This window comes from Nanorana parkeri, unplaced genomic scaffold (genome assembly GCF_000935625.1).
Source record: "Nanorana parkeri isolate BGI_ZX_2015 unplaced genomic scaffold, ASM93562v1 scaffold11, whole genome shotgun sequence".
Taxonomy (NCBI): domain Eukaryota; kingdom Metazoa; phylum Chordata; class Amphibia; order Anura; family Dicroglossidae; genus Nanorana; species Nanorana parkeri.
This window is the reverse complement of record NW_017306279.1, coordinates 1,602,961-1,620,801: the sequence shown is the minus strand read 5'-3', so window position 1 is coordinate 1,620,801 and position 17,841 is coordinate 1,602,961. Positions and strand designations below refer to the sequence as shown.

The window sequence follows — 17,841 nt, the reverse complement described above, 5'->3', positions numbered from 1 at the left end:
TGCCCATCTACAACAGGGGATCAATTTCAAGTCTAAGCCAGATACAAAAATGACTTGGATTTCCAAACAGGTCCGGAGGTTATTCTATGATAAGAGAGCTTCTCTCATCTGCCATTCGGATACCTTATATGCAGCATTATTAAAGAAGAACTCCAGGCAGATGAACTCAACCCTTGCAATGGAGCAACTCCCTAAACTGCAAGGGTCTAGGGTAGGGATGCACCGATACTGTTTTATTGGTATGGGGTACGAGTACCGATAGTTTTTTCCGGTACTCGCCGATACCAAGTACTGAGTACCTGCGCCCCAATTATCAGGAAGTCAGGCGGCAGATGACCTGTCGCCCAGCTTCCTGATTGCCCGTGTTCTAGCGAAAAAACAATGGCTTCACTTGCTGAGGCTGCATGGCTTCCTGACCAATCGGGAAACCCGGCAGCGAGTCATGAGGTGCCATCCAGCTTCCTGATTGGTCAGGAAGCCAGGTTGCCTAGCAACAAGTGAAGCTGGCTTCCTAGCCAATCAGGAAGCCAGGTGGCACGTCATGACCGATCTCCCGTCATAAGCCACCGCCCCAGCTTCCTGATTGTAAAGGAAGCCAGCTTTACTTGTTGCTAGACAACCTGGCTTCCTGACCAATCAGGAAGCCGCTCATTACGTGCCGCTCGCCTTCCTGATTGGTTAGGAAGCCAGGCTGCCTAGCAACAAGTGAAGATGGCTTCCTAGCCAATCAGGAAGCTGGGAGGCGGGTCATAACCCACCACCCCGCCTTCCTTATTGGAAAGGAAGCCAGCTCCATGCCCCCTCGGCACTGCCAGTCAGAGGGAGAACTTCCGGTATCAGAAGTATCGGAGCATTTGGGTCACCCAAATACTCTGTATCGGCACTGATACAAGTATCAGTATATCCCTGGTCTAGGTTGGTGGAGGAAAAAAAAAAAAGGAAGGATATACCCACCCGAACCACAGCCCTGCCTGGCTGCTAGACTAGTCCCTGCAGCCTCTCTCCCCCTCTGGGGGGGGTCCCCTGGGTCATCATGTATAATACAGTGTATTGGACATGAGGATGCCAAGGGACGTGGAGGGGAAGAGAGGCTGCAGGGACCAGTTTAACAGCCAGGCAGGACCGAAGAGCGGGTGAGTACTTCTTTTTATTTGACGCCCTAGACCAAAATGAGTACCTCACCCTTGCAGTGCAGGGGTGGCCCCACTGCAAGGACTACATTTTATTCTGCCCGGAGTGGTTTTTTAATGTTACAAAAAGGAATTAAAGTGTAACTGTAGTTTTTTTTTAGTTTTGCATAGAGTGAAGAGGAATTGGAAGACCCATCAGGTTTTTAATGCCGCCTGTATCCACGGGAGATTCACCCTCTCCATTTTTCCTGGATACCCAAATTTTAGGCTGTCACCACAACAGGAATAGATGGGATCACTAGTTATGCTGACCACCAGGGATTTTCCTCTCTTTGGAAGGGTTTATTAATTATAACCCTCCCTTACTCTATCCAAAAAAAAAAAAAAGTTTAGATTTAATTTAACATGTATATAAACCCAAGCAGAAAAATAACATATTGCAGCTGACCAGTCCTCAGATGTGGTGCCATTCTCTTTCCATCTTTCCTCCCTTTATTTTCACCTGGTGGTCCTGCCAGTAACACACTTCCTGCCGTGGGATGACAACGCTCACTCAGTGCACTGCATGAATGGAGAAGCAGCGTTGTTACCCAAGGATAGCGAGTATGGTAGGACTACAGAACACCTCCCTGTCTAAACGCCAGAATAAGAATTTGTTCTGGAGGTGATTTGAAGAGAAATTGTTAGGGTTTATGTATACGTTAAACTGTTCCTCAAAATAATAAAACCCTCATAATAAGCTTATTTTCAGCAGAAATGGCCATCAAACATCTAGTGCACTTTGGGCGTCCACGCACTTCTCTTTACACATTTCAGCTTTATCAGGAGGTCACAAATGATACTAGAAGTCACAGGAATGATTATGATTGTTGTCACTTAAAGCGGACCTTTACACTCAAAAATCAAAAATTGTACCAATGTATCACTCTATGATTGATGATTAATAACAGATAACAGATCTTTCAGGAGATCTCAGTGAAAGGAATTTTCCTCCCCTGAGATGATGTGCATGGTCACATGTCCTAGTCACATGTGCCAGTAACCCAGGAAGTACAGGGAGAGTTAGTTACCTGCCCTTAGTAAACATGGCCACTGTCTGACTGGGGAAGAAAAGAGAAATAAGGTATACGAAGAATACAAAGCCGGCAATTATCTAGAAAGATGTGTTTGTAGATTGTCAGTACTAAACATTTCTAAAAGGTGTGTTTGTTGTTATTTTAAAGATCTGGGTAAAGGTCCACTTTAATACAAAGGGAGATCATTGCATTACAGTGCCCAATAGACTTGTAGTATTCACTAACTGTATATAGCCTTACAAAGACCCCATAGGCTATATGTGACATATGGTTGTCTTTATAAAACAGTACATAAAAAAAAAAAAAAAAAAGCAAGTTTAATATTTATTACAGTCACACCCTGCCCATTTTATCTGTACAGTACAATTATGGGCCGACATGACTGTAGATAACAGATCCAAAGTTTATATTGTCATTTATGGCTTCATTGCAGTATAAACTTCACATAAACATCATACAAAAACCGTCTCAGGATAAGCTATATAAATATATGGTTTCTGATGTATGGTATGGTATACATGTATGCATGGTAGATTGGGTGTGGAAGATGACACCAAATTATAGTGTGACCCAGTACTGCCAACTACAGCAGGGAATTTCCTTACAATAAAGCTGAACGTCAGGCAAACCGCTAAAACACTTGGCTGAAATACATTTATATAGGAGTCATTTTACCTGCACAGGGGGATTTTTAAAAGGCTGGTACCAAGTCACCTTCACAAGTATAGCTGCTTTTCAAAATGTATTTTTTTTAAAAATACACAATTATATTATTTATATTTTTATACCTGATCACCTGGGTGATCTTTAAGCGGACCTTTAGGGCCCATTCACACCACATCATCTCCAGACCAGACCGTTTCCAGACCAAAAATGCATCCTAATATATCCCTATGCTAATTTCTGGCCTCTGTTCCCACCAGCGCAGCCAGTACCAGGCCAGACCAGAAAAACACTGCAAGTCTCATTTTGTCTGGTCTAAAATGCACTGGAACTGTGGGCAGGTTCACACCATTTTTCCAGACCACATCTAGTCTGGAAAATGGTGTGAACCTGCCCTTACCCATATCTTTAAAAAAACACCTTTAGAAATGTTTAGTAATGACAAATCTACAAACACATTGGCTCTCCTATTACTTCCTTTATTTCTGGCACATGCGACTAGGACAGCAATATCTCATCATTTATCTAATCTGTGACTTCTGGGGAAAACATAAATTACACACCAGAAAATAAAACCAGAGCAACAAAGCACCATCCAACCAGGAAGCTTCAGGGAAAGAAATGCTGCAAGGGTAGACACTGGTAAACTCTTTTCCATCAGTAATACTGTTTGTGACCTTCAGACAACTCTTGTACTTCATTTCATAAAGTAATATGTGAAGGACTATAATCTCAATACCAAGTAGTAAACCAAATGCGAGATTGTTGCCCATCACAGGAGTGAGCTTGGGGCGGTGACTACTTTACAACACACACAGGATCATGGGGAACAAAAGTAACCACCCTCCAAAGGGGACAGTGTCAGCACCAATTCAGAGATGATTTGAGGATCTACAGCTGAGTGATACACAAATAAGATACACCGTTGTTAATAGTTAGGGAACTTGAATGCATTTTTGAGATTTAAAGTGACATTAAACCCTCAGATTTTTTAACATAAACCAATACTGTAATGTGTGCCTTACTGTAATCCATGGTAGTTTCCCTTCTCTTTGCTGCTCTTCCTTTTAAATCCTCATCTCTTCTCATGCTTGGGTAGAACTTCCCTTTTCAGCTCAGGGCCTCTTCCTGTAGTGCTGGCTCAGGTTACATCCTATACAAACATATACACAGACACCGTGTATCCATTCCAGAGACAAGGCAGTCTGCTGCAAAACAGAAGTTCTGCCCAGCATGAGAAGAGATAAGGATTTAAAAAAGGAAGAGCAGCAAAGAGAAGGGAAACAACCATGGATTACAGTAAGGCACACATTACAGTATTGTTTTATGTTAGAAAATCTGAGGGTTTAATGTCACTTTAACTCCTGAGTTTAGTGTCACTTTAATTACAGTCATCATATGTTGCAAAGTTAAATTCGCTTTTAGCAAAATAATATTGCTGCAGTAGTCTTAAGCACCATTTTCAGTGCAGTAAATTGTATTGAACGTGAATATAAATGTATCAGAGACATTAAAAGAGAAGAAATAAACATGGAATCTTACCCTAACACTTGACTTGGCAGATATTCAGAGCCTGTGGAAGTGATCAGGCGGCTCTACATATGTAAACAGACTCCTGGCCGCTATAGCAACCAGGAGTCTGCTTACAGGGCCCCGCTGACATATGTCTGCTTCAGCAAAGGGGGTAAAGCATTAAGGGTATTTTAAACTACCGGTACCTCAGTATGTCTTCATATTAGCCTTCTGCATTTCACTATGTCTTCATATTAGCCTTCTGCATGTCAGTATGTCTTCATATTAGCCTTCTACATTTCACTATGTCTTCATATTAGCCTTCTACATTTCACTATGTCTTCATATTAGCCTTCTGCATTTCAGGACGTCTTCATATTAGCCTTCGGCATTTCACTATGTGTTCATATTAGCCTTCTGCATTTCACTATGTCTTCATATTAGCCTTCTGCATTTCAGTACGTCTTCATATTAGCCTTCTACATTTCACTAAGTCTTCATATTAGCCTTCTACATTTCACTATGTCTTCATATTAGCCTTCTACATTTCAGTACGTCTTCATATTAGCCTTCTACATTTCACTATGTCTTCATATTAGCCTTCTACATTTCACTATGTCTTCATATTAGCCTTCTACATTTCACTATGTCTTCATATTAGCCTTCTACATTTCAGTATGTCTTCATATTAGCCTTCTACATTTCACTATGTCTTCATATTAGCCTTCTACATTTCACTATGTCTTCATATTAGCCTTCTGCATTTCAGTACGTCTTCATATTAGCCTTCTGCATGTCTTCATATTAGCCTTCTGCATTTCACTATGTCTTCATATTAGCCTTCTACATTTCACTATGTCTTCATATTAGCCTTCTACATTTCAGTACGTCTTCATATTAGCCTTCTACATTTCACTATGTCTTCATATTAGCCTTCTGCATTTCGCTATGTCTTCATATTAGCCTTCTGCATTTCGCTATGTCTTCATATTAGCCTTCTGCATTTCAGTACGTCTTCATATTAGCCTTCTACATTTCAGTAGGTCTTTATATTAGCCTACCTATTCCCCCTATGTAATGTTAAGGAGGGGGCTGGAGGGGAGACTAAGGTCTAATTATCCTGGTCTATACTGTGCTGGCAGATTTCCTTACCAGCTATACAATAGATCTAAAGTCTGTGCCAACAAAGGGTTAAAGCCTTCCAAGGTATTGTGTGGTAATGAGAGGAAGCTCAGTCTGACCCTCAGTTTGACAGTGAAGTTTGACTTTAAACTGCTCAGAGTAGCCTGCAATCTGCACAAAGGACTTCACCAAAGAAATGTCTATAAGATAGATGTTTAAAAATGATTTTTAGATATGCTGTGTGAATAGGAACACAGAACAAACATATAGAGGGATTTTCTCAAATTTGACTGCTAAAGTGGACCTTCAAATTTAAGTGCATGTCAATGGAGCTGCATTTTTTGCACATCACTATACCTGTGTGGTGTGAACAGGACACAAAGAAATCAAATGTTCTCTATATGCTCTGTTCACACAATACATGTGCGGTGCAGAAAACCAGCTCAACAAACATGGCGTGAACATGGACCTAAAGGTCCATTCTCACCAGCCGCTGCACAAAATGCATAGTGCTCGACAGTGCCGATATATGCCGAATTTGGCACATCGCACCATAACCCCTTTTTTTTTTTGGTACATTTTTTTTATAAGTGATATTTCATTCAGTTCTATGGGCACAGTGGGGTGCAAGGAGGTTGTTCCACATCGCATCCAGCTAAGCTGAAAAAAGTAAAGTAAAGGCATGCTCTATTTTTTTTTTTCAGTGCACACCACTGTGCTCCCACCCTGACTCGATAGTGTGAATGATGCCCATCCTTGACAAGACAAATTGCCTTGTCTTGCATTGGGACTGCGCTGGAAACAAAGTCCAGTGCAGCCCCAACACATTTGAATGGACCCTTAAGATGCGAGAAACAAAACAGTAAGTCAAAATGAATAACCAGCACTCCAAAGGTTCTCCAAGCTAAGTTCTTTTTATTTCATGTGTCCAGTTACATCACAAAGTGTAGCAACGTTTTCGCATCCGGTTCCTTCATCAGGCAAAACAAAGCGATCATCATGAAGGAACCGGATGCGTTCTGAAACATTACTACACTTGGTGAAGTAACTGTACACATGGAACTTTGCTTGGTGAACCTTTGGAGTGCTGGTGACTTACTGTTTTGTTTATCTGATCCAGTGGCACCATCCGTGGTCATTTCAGCCCCCCTCCCCCCATTGCCCCTTTGGAAGTTGGGGCATTTTCGGTCAGGAGTGCAGTTGGATCCCCTACATGACTGTACCTTAAGATGCGAGAGACACAAGTGAAAAGCAGCCTGTGCATGCACAACACAGCCAATGATCAATAAATATCAGGAACAATCGCTGTATACCCATGCAACTTCACCTATGTGCCATTTGGGAATAGCCAGATCACAGGTTTCTCTGAAAAGACAGGAGCAAGACAATGACATCCATACAGGCTGAAGATCACTCAGCACTGAACGACTGATCAGATGCGCCTTATATAGCCCAGGGATGGCCTATTGCGCATGCGCCGGCGCGATGACGTCACCGGAACGTATCCGCGTGGTGACGTCACGCCGCGTGACCCCGCCGGGTCGTCTAACGTCTGCGCCTGCGCGGCCTGGAAGCGCCGGCGGACGTCCCCTTCGTGCAAGTGCCCGCACAGGAGCCTGGATCGGGACCTGCCCTGGCCTACGGACCGGGACCCGACATGGTCTACGAACCGGGACCCGACACAGGGAAAGCTCTACATCAATAAAAGCCTGACAGAGGCTCTATCCATCTTCTACACAATCCAAACAAAGAGAAAAGAAAAAAGTACTTTGGCTGGCATTACAAAGAAGGCTCTCCAGTGTGGATACACAATATCTGCACAGCCCGAACACAAATATTTTCAGGTCTAACAAGTATGCAAATTGTTTATAAATATATAGTAAAATAAAAGCTGAGAGCCTTTAAATCTTTCATTTATTTTTCTCTTTCTGGTGGTCCAAGTACTTTTCCTGCCAAAGTAAGAAGGAAAAACCCACGTACAACAGCTCCTTTCCAATGAAAGAAAAGTCACTGTGTCCCCAGAACAAATCTGTACATGGACTGGTTGTTGGCAGGAAGCCATGTACAGAAGCCAATACAAATCGTGCTAAGAATGCCTTTCTAATCCTGAAATATGAACAATTGATCTGAAAATGAGGCCGTTTTGCGATTCTTTGACCTAGTTACTGTGCAATACAGATCAGAAATGAGACTGAAGACACGGAGCCTGTACATGGGAGAACGCTAACAATGTCACTGCCTCGTGCACTATATGAATACATGTGCAGAGCCCTGACCTCCAACATTGTGTAGGCTCCACATGGGTCAGATAAATACAAGGATGTGGCAAGAGCTGAGAAAAATTGCCGGATATCCTGCCACGTCACCCTCAGGTACAATTCTGCCAATCTGGTCATGGGGATTTTCAGAAGCACTTTGAAAATATAAACCTCATCAAATTTCCAGGCAGATAGAAAATACACAAATAAATGCAGCTCTGCATTCATTAATACGTCTTCACATTTGTTTTTTCATTTAAAAAAAAACAAAAAAAAAAAAAAACAAAAAAAAAACATTGGAGCACCTGCATTTGACTTGGTATCAGCCTCCTGCAGTCCCAATTACGGCAAAGCATAGGCTGGTGCACACCTAGGCGATCTGTGTCCACGCAGCAATCGTGCACGATGCCGCGCTGACATGGAATCGCCTATCCCCGACGATCCCGCTGTGGGTGCCATTATTTTCTAATGGCACCCCAGTCGCACCAACCCTGAGGGAGGGAGAAGCTGTAGCAGTGCAAGGAGCATGCTAAAAGAAGGATAGAACAGAATGGCAGAGAGATGAGCTCATCATTTTGCTGCCTCCTCTTTCACTTAAAAATATGCCTTACCTTTCTAGCTGTCTGGAGCAGGATTATACACACAGGGAGCTTCTAGAGGTTAGAATAGGTGGCAGGGTCATTACCCTTTGTTAGGACAGACAATCCTGCTCATCTAGTTTACAAGTAATTATGAAATCTGCCAGCACAGTACAGACAGAATTAATTATTTGGAACAACCACCACCCCCCCAAACAGCAAGAACCAAGGAGGTTTTTCAGACCTGGAGTTTGCAGAAAGTGCACCTATAGTGCTAGGTCTTACTTTCGGGGTAGGTCTTATTTTCGGGGAAACAGGGTATGAAAGAAGACATGTGTATATGTGTTTGAGGAACAATGACAGTACAGATGAGGGGGAGAAGTGATTGATGAATGATGGGGGTTGTTCAGACAGGAAATGAAGTCAAGATCAAGATAGCTGTTCCAGTTAACGGAACTGAGTATTCAGTTTCAACACAGGGGAGGACTTGCTACAAGTGCAGGAAACAAAAAGGTAAGGCTAGGGTTCAGCTTTAAAGTGACATTAAAGGATAATTTTTTTTTCCCCTCCCCCCAATGTTAATGTCAGCACTTACCTTAAATGATGTCTCTTAATCTGATCATCTTCTTTCCTGTCGTTTTCATCTGTCCCTCCAGTGCTGCGGCGGGTCTCCGATCCAGTGCCGACTCCTCTGTGGTTGATGGCACTTCCTATGCCATGGTGTCTGCATGCGGGTGCAGGCTTCCATAGACTTACCTTATGTCTCTCCTCGTCTCCCAGTCGAAAATCTGAACTGCGAATGAGCCCGCCCCAAGATCCTTTGCGGCCGCCCGAGATTTTCACATTTTCAGACGGGAGCGTGACGGGAAGACACAGGCAAGTTTAAACCGCATTTAAAATGTTTGGGTTTTTTTTATTTTACTTTTTGCATATATCTACTGCTTGCTAGCAGTGGATATATGCAAAAAAAACCAGGAGGCTTTAATTATACTTTAACTGCATCAGAAAAAAGTTAGGTCTTCTGCCCTGCCAGACAGTGCTATAATGTGTGGCAGAGCTGTGCAACTCTCAAAACTGGATGGAAAAATACAAATCTTTTGGCAGGTAAAAAAGGTCCCTCATATGTTCTTCATCAGTGTATTCAGTTATTTACCTTGAGTTCAGCTTTAACAAGTATAACATATCCGTTGCAAACAAAATGATTCGGGGCAGTAAAGTAGATTTGTACCTAAATCCATTATCCATAATCCATTTGTACCCATACCCATAGATTATAAAGTGATCTCTGTTTGTAGACACTAAGCAAGGATGCCAATCACTGGAGGAAGGATCTGGAAAGAGGCCCCTACTTTTGTCCAAGTTTTTCCTGCACCGCAGTTCACAGGCAGGTTAAAGTGGAACTCCAGGCAAACAGCAAAATAAACAGTTGAAATACACATGTTTTCATTGTCATGTTATTCTGTTCAGCCGGTCACATACTTCTGCCATACCTTGGTACAGGTTTTGCATAATTCTGTGTCACCTCTGTCTCAAACCAGCTCACTGGACAAAGAAAATGCATCATCATACTGCAAACTCATGTTCAATTAGAAAGGCATCTGGCAGAACATATCGTAAGGTGCCCATTTTCGTCTGATGATCGAACCGTCGTACGATTGTCGTACGGCGGCCCCATACTGCCCCGATTATCGCAAGGTTCAATCAGCGGTAGTTAAAAAAACAAAACACCTGGACGTAATGCGGTAATCGACCGCACTTATTTTCGTTTGCGCATGTGCAATGTTAATCGTACGACTTTTGACGGACGAAAACGCCACCAACCATGCGAAAATCGTACGATTGACCAAAGTTTTCAAACATGCTTGAACGTCAAAAGTCGTACGATTGTACAGTACTGTCGGGCACTACACATACACCCTACGATTGTCGTACGAAAAGTCGATCGCATACGATTATCGTAAGGTGTAGTGGCACCTTTACAGGTTTATAAAGTGTAATGAAGCACTCTTGAGAAAGGTTTTCCTGAGGGTGGCTGGACTGTTCATGCATGAACTGCACTTAATACCCCCTACTCCAGCTTTGAACTTACCTCTAAAGCAGAATGGCATCCTATGCAATGTTTCCTTTACCTTGGGTAGAAATTGCTCTGCATTGAACAGCATAATCTGCCTCCACCAGTTGAGTGATCAGTTTCCCAAGAGTACATTTTTCAGAACACAGCAGGAAGTACTCAGAGGTGAAAGGGCAGCAGAGTTGCTGGAGATAGGACTTCTCCTCAGTAAAGACAACACATTTTGGCATTTTTTTCAGGCTGCTGAGATTTATTCTTTAAAAATCAAATACAGGTCATCACCATTAACTTCTTGCATAACATAACAATTTGTGTAGGTTCTGCTTGCACAAAATTTGTAGAAGGCCTAAAAAAGGGTGACAAATCTATGAAATTAATGTGGCCAGAAGACCAGAGAAACAAACAAGAAACATTCCTTTTGAAAGGAAAGACTGGGAATGGAGAACAGGAAAGACGTTTTCTCCAAAAGGAGAAAAAAAAAAATCATTCAGGAAGGAAAAAGGTCGCTAATGTAACTCAATACAACAAAAAAAAAAAAAGGGATCATGTCATGTACGTCATATTACAAGGTATTTTATGTTGTCTACGAAGATTATGCATCCGTTTTGTGTGCTCTGCTATCTTACACAGAGATCTGTCAAATACTTTAAATAGAATATCAGAACCTATAACACTATCCAGACACTGAGGCTAGACAGAACACTGCAATAGAAAACTCAATGTTGTGCTGCCGAAGTAATCCAAGGAATTGCAGCTGTAATGTACCCAACGCTGAATCATTTTTAAATATAGGTATACATAAAATATTTGCATAAACTGTGTGTCAATTATTCCAAATGACTTCCCAAAAATGTCACATGAATAATACACTCATATACAATATAAATATATAAACTGTAATAAACATGGAGGACCCGTTTACAGCAGAAGCTGGAATGGTGTGCGCAGAATGCTGCACTTTTTTTCAGCATAGTGTGATGTGACATGGTACAACCACATCGTACTGCGCTAATAGAACTTCATCCACTTGTGACATGTCAATAAAGTTGTAAACAAAAAAACAACAGTGTCTTGTGCTGGGATTGGTGCATTATCACTGTGCCTGTCAATGCACATCAGGAGCTATGCATTAAGCACGACTTGCTGGTGTGTTCATTTTCAGGCCTAAAATGTGGAATATAACATGGGTGCAAAAAATGAAAAAAGGGCCTGAGTCATGAAGGGGTTAAAAAGGGACACTAAACTCGCATGTTAAATCTTAAAAATGCATTCATGTACCCCAACTATTAACAACAATGTATCTTGGACTACAAATCTCCATGGAGGGGACCATGGGGAACAAAAGTAGTCACCATCCACAAGGAAGGACAGTGTCAGCACCAATTCAGAGATGATTTGAGGATCTATAGCCGAGTGATACACAAATAAGACATATTTTTGTTAAAGGAGAACTATGGGGTTAAGGCTTTCCCGATAGTTCTCCTTAGGGTAACGGGAGGACACAAACTAGCCTCCTCCCGTCACCCTAAGCTCAGTATACCGTGAGCTACTGCTCGCGGTATACTGAGACGCCGCAGCTGAAGCGGATCCCGACAATTATGCCGGGATCCGCCCAGCTGCGTGAGTGACAGCTGGCTCTGCCTATCTAGAGGCAGAGCCAGCTCTACCAGCTCCCTTCCACGTCCGATCTGCCAGTCAGCGCTGGCGGATCGGAGCGGGGAATCCAGCCCCTCCGCTGTCACGGCAGAGAGCTGTGACAGGATCAAGAGGTGAGCGAACGCCGGTATGTGTTCGCTCACTTCCCGATCTACTGAGCCGACCTGTGACAGTCTCATTGTCACAGGCCAGCTAGAACTATGAGGTGAGTGAAAAGCACTCCTCATAGTTCTCCTTTAATCGTTAAGGTACTTGAATGCATTTTTAAGATTAAACTCTCAAGTTTAGGGTCACTTTAAAATCCACCCAGCCTTTTGTGCCCAATCTTGAAATGTACAATCACCTTCATGCCTACAGCTGCCAATAAACTGCTAGATTTTCATACAAACGTACAAAATAAAAATCCCGTCAGAACATTCCATAATGCTATCAGAGCAATTTTTTTCATTTTAACATTCAATTTTGGAAAGAATGGAGTTTCCTGAATGAAAACGACAATCACTGTTAGAATTTTGTTTGTAAAGAATGTTCTATTCTGCTTGAATTTTTTTTTGTCACAATGGTCAATTTGCCTTCATTAACCACTAGATAATTGAACAAAAGTTCAGAACTCTCTCTCTCCATGGGCAGCGTTAGCTGCCCATGGCAACCAATCTGATTCTCTCTTTCATTTTTAAGTGACACTGAAGTTACACTCACCTTAAATGATGCCTCTTGATCCAATCATCTTCTTCCTTCCACTTGTATTCAGCAACCCCTCCAGCGCTGGTCCCGGTCTCTGATCCAGCGCAGGCTCCTGTCTCTCCCTGTCCCACGGTGTCTGTCAGACGTGCACCTTCCCGGCTGCGTGCATTGACTTACACTGAGTCTCTCCTCTTCTCCCCGCCAAAGATCTCTACTGAGCATGCGCCCGCCCCATCATCCTGCTCGGCCGCTCGAGAATCTTCAGATCTACAGACGGGAGCGAGTGGCGGAGACAGAAGTAATTACCTTTTCGGTAACTTTTTTTTTTTGTAATGTTTTTGCATATATCTACTGCTTGCTATCAGTAGCTATATGCAAAAAAAAAAAAAAAAAAGAAAAAAACAGATTGTTTAATTATACTTTAACTCGGGGAAAAGGAAAAAAAAGGAAGCCGATTGGTTGCCAAATGCAACTGCTACAGATTCGGTCTACTCCAGTTTTTGCACAGCTGCCCATAGACTTACATTGGGCATCTGATTGCGTCCACTTGAAAAACTGACAGGCGGACCTGATTGGACCAGCCGTGTAAAAAAGGGCCTAAAACTGATACTCTTTTTTTTTTTCTTCTAAAGAATACTAAACACTCACATTAGACAATGTTATGACGGCAACAGAATACCAGCATAGAAAAACTGCTATCGCTCTCCGAAGCCTGAACTTCCTGATAGGGTGTAATGTCACAGAACGCCCAACAAGTTTAAAACTGTGCAACACAATGCTAAGCAATACAATCTAGCAACTAACATACACAAAGAATTTCTCATACTATTTGACTTTAACCATTTAAAACACAACTGCAACCCTCACCAAGCTCGCACGGGGGGGGGGTATAAAATAAAAAAAAGCAGAGGGTATGTTTCTTATTTGCAAGTGGCGGCGGTAACCACAGAAAGGCTTATTTCAAAGATTGAAGCTTGATTGCACAGTCTCAGAGGAAACACACAAATACATGCAGGTACAATTCTGTGCTTTCTGATTAGTGGGGCCACTTCCCCATCTCAAAAATAAGAAGAAACCCGAGATAAAAGTGACTTGCAAGGATAATATCTCCACATCAAACACGGAAATCCTGGTTACATTTTTCTACTGCTGCAGCTCATTCAGGTAGTTCGCACATACAGGGACCGAGTTTTGTGTACATGCAAATAGTTCTGGTGAGGAAGATGTACGTAAACAAATGTACTTTTCAAGCATTGCTGTTATTTTCCAGTACAGGCTTCCGAGACAAACAGCTTTTTCACTCTGCCAGCAAGAACTCGATTTAGGCCCCAGTCACACTGAGCGATTTAGCGCGCGATTTTTGCAGCGATATCGCTCATATTTCCACGCGATATTGCTCTATGTAGCTTCTCCAATCCATTTCAATGGAGCTGTTCACATCTCGCCGCTCAATATCGCTTGTAGCTCGTCGCTCCTACATGACCCTTTTTTCTGCGGATTTTGAGCAATTTTGCTCCCGATTGCATACAGCCCAATAAGTCGCGCAATATCGCACATATAAAAATCGCGCGATTTTCATGTCGCTCAGTGTGAATGGGGCCTTAGGAGGAGAGAAAAAATAAAAGCCTCCACTTTTCTGGATTTTCGTAAATGTACACTATATTGCCAAAAGTATTGGGACACCCCTCCAAAATCAGTGGATTCAGGTGTTCCGTGAAATTCCTTGCTACTAAATATTCCACAGTCAACTGTTAGTGGTATTAGTTTGGTGGAGGGGAAAATCAAATAAAATTCTACATGTGCTGACGGGAAACTTGCTTCCAGCAGGAGAGAGCAAGGTAAGCAGAGCAATGGCCTCAACTAGAGTTGCAACTATTATTCGATTAAAATCGACGATGGAAAACGTTGTCAACGTTTTCCATCGTCGATTCGTCGGCTAAAATTCAAATTTTCCGCTCGCCGCTTACGCCACGTCGGTTAAGCCGCTCGCGCCTACACTGGTATACCCGCTCACGCGACGCCGCTTACGCCATGCCCACGCTGAGGACATGCGTCTGGCCCTCTCCTCCCGGTGAGCTTCCCGACTCGCCGCTGCCCGTCGACAACGAACAACGCCGCTGCCCGCCGACAACACCGTCATTCAAAGTCGAGATCGGCCAGGAGCTTTTTTAATGTTTCCTGTGTGTTTTTTTTTTAAAGCGGCACACTGCAGAACATCAGTAGCAATAGAGGAACACCAAATCCCAGCAATAATATATTAAACACCCTGTATAATGTATTATTGCTGGGACTTGTTGTTCCTCTATAGCTGGTGGTATTCTCCATCGCGCTGTATAATGCATTATTGCTGGGATTTGTAGTTCCTCTATAACTGGTCAGTGGTAATCTGCATTGCGCAGTATAATCATTATACCGCGCAATGGAGAATACCACCAGCTATGGAGGACTACAAATCCCAGCAATAGTACATTATAGTATAATGTTGTACTATTGCTGGCATTTGTTGTATTCCTATATAGCTGCTGGTATTCTGCATTTCGCCGTATAATCATTATACAGCGCACTGCAGAATGCCACCAGCTATAGAGGACTACAAATCCCAGCAATAATACATTATATACAGCGCAATGCAGAATAACCCCAGCTACAGAGGACTACAAATCACAGAAATAGTACATTATGGTATAATGTACTATTGCTACATTCCTCTATAGCTGCTGGTATTCTGCACTGCGCCGCTGTATAATGTACTATATTGCACACCACACTCTTTCTTTTACTTCCACCACGCCAAGCTTGCTCCCGTGATGGACTACAATCACAATAGAAACTAGTAGTCCATCCGATTAATCGAACTTAATAATCGGCTAACTAATCGATTATGAAAATAATCGTTAGCTGCAGCCCTAGCCTCAACTGTATTCTTCTGCTCCTTCATTGTTCATTTCTGACAATGACCAGGTCCTCTTGTCTGCTGCAATAAACATAACTTTTGGCAGGTAATATAGATGCCAAATATGTATTTTAACCTTGTATTTAGCGGCTTGTGGGAAAATTAACTTACCAACACCAACCACCCTGCCACCTCTCCTTCACATACCTGTGTGAACCCCCTGCCAGCCAGTGTCCTGCTGTATGTAATAAGCATAATGCCTCGCAAATGGCAAGTGCTCATTAACCAGCACAATCACTTGACCACGATGACCAAGGAGAAGTAATTCTTAATTCTGGAACCTGGTCCCCAGCTCAGAAGTGCTTCTCATTAGTTAATGTGGTCATTGTTATCTTGTTATAACAATGTTATCATGAAGTGGGTTAGGACTACAGAATTCCCATGTTATGGAGATATAACATACTTCTTGTCCTGGGGTGACAACAATGCTCCTCAGTAGATACAATGCAGTAAGTGGATGTTGTCACCCTAGGACAGTGCGTTACCGTCAGGATCCCCCAGTGCGTTACTGGCAAGGTCACCAGGTGAAAATAAATACTAATGTAGCCACCACACTTAGGGATTGGTCATCTGCACTACATTAATGGTATACAAGCCAAAAGGAAGCAAACCGGTGAAGTTGATTGTCAGGGTTCACATATAAACTTAGCTGACACGATACACAATGCTCCATTTGGAATACAGGATCAACCAGCACATTCAGAAACACTCTGAAGTGTTGAAGTTCCCACACTTTCCAGAGTTCCAGATGTCAGACATTCTATTCATATGACGTAAGCAGCCAAGTGCAAAATATTAGCGGAGGCATTTCAGTTCCCTGCAATACCCATAAACAAAAAATGTTCCGTGTGCACGATTGTAAAAGACTGTCCATGTGATCATAACGTCGCTTCAAACATGTTCCATTCCAAAAATCTGCTGAGACGTTTCACAAACACATCCGAGTATGCACACTTATTTTCACAGGGAAACGTGCTTTAACTCTCAATTGCGCATTTTTATTGCGTGAATTTTCTGTGGGTTCTACATTCATGATCTTCCCTGGAGTGGGTGGTTCTGTTCTATATTCTTGGAAAAAATGTAACAGCATGGTAACTAAAATATAATAATCTGTGACGACAGAATGTGAAGAAAGCCTTCCAGGAAACGCTGTTCATGCTAATCCTAATTATTCAAATCAGTGACTTGTGAAGGGGGAAGAGCCCATGATAGTAGAAAATCACTTGGTAGCCGTGCTGTCCAATCGTGCCAGACAAAATGCTGTGTGCTGCTCTTGTCAACGGTAGACTGTGTGTGTGTATGTTTTTTTCATCATTATTAGGACAAAACTATCATTTTCAGGACAACACTTTTCATTAGGTGAGGCTTTACCCTGTTGTAGAGACGTAACATTTTGTAAACTATTAACATTATTATTATTATTATTATAATAATTGGTCATAATAATCTGGCCACTCAGTGTATAGCGCCAACAGTAATGTCAATATAAGGAAGACATTACAATCACAATACAATTCAAGACAAGATGGTAAGGAGGGCCCTGCCGGTGAGGGCTTACAATCTAAAGGGGGGGAGGGGGCAAGTGATACATAAGGAGGTAGCTGTGTGGATGAATTGTTTGAGAAAGTGATAGTTCAGTGGTTAGGTTGAGGCGGGATAGGCTTCCCTGAAGAGATGAGTCTTAAGGGATCGCCTAAAGGCAGTCAGAGTGGGAGATAGTCGGACAGGTTGGAGTAAAGAGTTCCAGAGAATGGGAGAGACTCTAGTGAAGTCCTGGAAGCAAGCATGGGAGAAGCTGACGAGGGACCTAGAAAGCAGGAGGTCTTTGTAAGAGCATAGGGGACGGTTAGGGTGATACTTTGAGACCAGGTTGGAGATATAGGTGGGGGCAGAGTTGTGGATGGCTTTGTAAGTGGTTGGGTTATTGGAAGCCAGTGCAGGGATTGGCAGAGGAGGGTTGGTTAGGTGGATGAGTCCAGCAGCTGCATTCATGATAGACTGCAGGGGGGAATAGTTTGTGTAGTGGAAGGCCAATGACAAGGGAGTGGATGAGTAATTTGCGGTTTCATTGGTGAGGAAGGGACGTATTTTGGAGATGTTTGCGAAGGTGACAGAATTTGGATAGTAATTGGATGTGG

The 17,841-nt window shown here is 42.7% G+C and overlaps 1 protein-coding gene across 1 annotated transcript in view; it reads right to left on the bottom strand.

Moving 5' to 3' along the window:
- PELI1 (pellino E3 ubiquitin protein ligase 1) overlaps positions 1–17,841 on the bottom strand; it is a 63,693-nt gene that overhangs the window by 39,924 nt on the left and 5,928 nt on the right. The window lies entirely within an intron of this gene.